Source organism: Nicotiana tabacum, unplaced genomic scaffold, assembly GCF_000715075.1.
Source record: "Nicotiana tabacum cultivar K326 unplaced genomic scaffold, ASM71507v2 Un00216, whole genome shotgun sequence".
NCBI classification, from domain to species: domain Eukaryota; kingdom Viridiplantae; phylum Streptophyta; class Magnoliopsida; order Solanales; family Solanaceae; genus Nicotiana; species Nicotiana tabacum.
Window position 1 is genome coordinate 75,676 of NW_027438454.1, and position 1,111 is coordinate 76,786.

Here is a 1,111-nt window from a genome sequence, read left to right on the forward strand (position 1 = left end):
TATGTCAGTGTCACAGTATGCCATCAAATTTTGTGATCTATCCAGACATGCACCTGTTTTGGTCTCTACAGTTAGAGAGCAAATCCGGAGGTTCATTGAGGGGCTTAACCATGATATCCATTTTAGCATTGCTCAGGAGTTGGAGTTGGATGTTCAATTTCAGAAGGTGGTAGAGATAGCTCGCTGACTAGAGGGCATGCAGGACTAGGAGGGAGAGGACATAAGGGTTTAGGAGAGAGAGGACAGGGAGGCTAAAAGGCCTCGTAGACCGGGAGGATCTACTAGTCCCTATTTTGAAGGCAAGGTACGCCATGGTAGAGGTTTTATGGGTCAGTCTGTTAGTTTTCACTTCAGGCTTTGCGCGGTGCTTCAGATATCCATGGGTCTCAGAGTGCCTGTGCCGAAAAGCTTCCACAGCCACACCAGCGGAGAGGCTGCTTTTAGTGTGGAGATACCAGCCACATGGTGAGAGATTGTCCCATACTCCGAACAGATGTGTCATGGCGGGGTATCCAGGCTATGCATTCTGCTTGAGTTGCTGATATCACTACACCGCCAGCTTGGGGAGCAGGTCAGGCGGGTAGAGGGCGCCCAAGAGGGAGGGCTCGGTCCGTTGATGTACTTTCTAAGGTAGGGATGAGGCCACTGCACCGGATGATGTCATACAAGTATGGTTTTCATTTGTTATAGAGGAGCATCATTCATTTTTTTTTGGTTCTACATATGTGTTTACCCCTACTGGGAGATTCTATAGTGGTAGCCTGTGTCCATCATTTTGTTTTATTCTTTATTGAGAACTATAGGAATAGGAATGACTTTCTGTTACCCATTACGGTAGGTTTTGATGTGATTTTTGGGTGGTTGGTTACGATTTGTGAATTAGATACTCTACCGGTGTGGCAGTTCATCATGTGTTGTGACCTTGCTAGCAAAAATTGAATTAGAAGAAGGTTTCGGTTGGTATGATGTGCAATATACTTGTGATTCAGAGATGAGGATGGGATCCTCGCATTTCCATGAGGTTTGTTATGTTTGGGCCGGGCTGCGTGCCGCTGTGAAGTTATATTAGGATGAGATCCTTGTGAGTTGTTCGTATACTTTGATTCTTCCT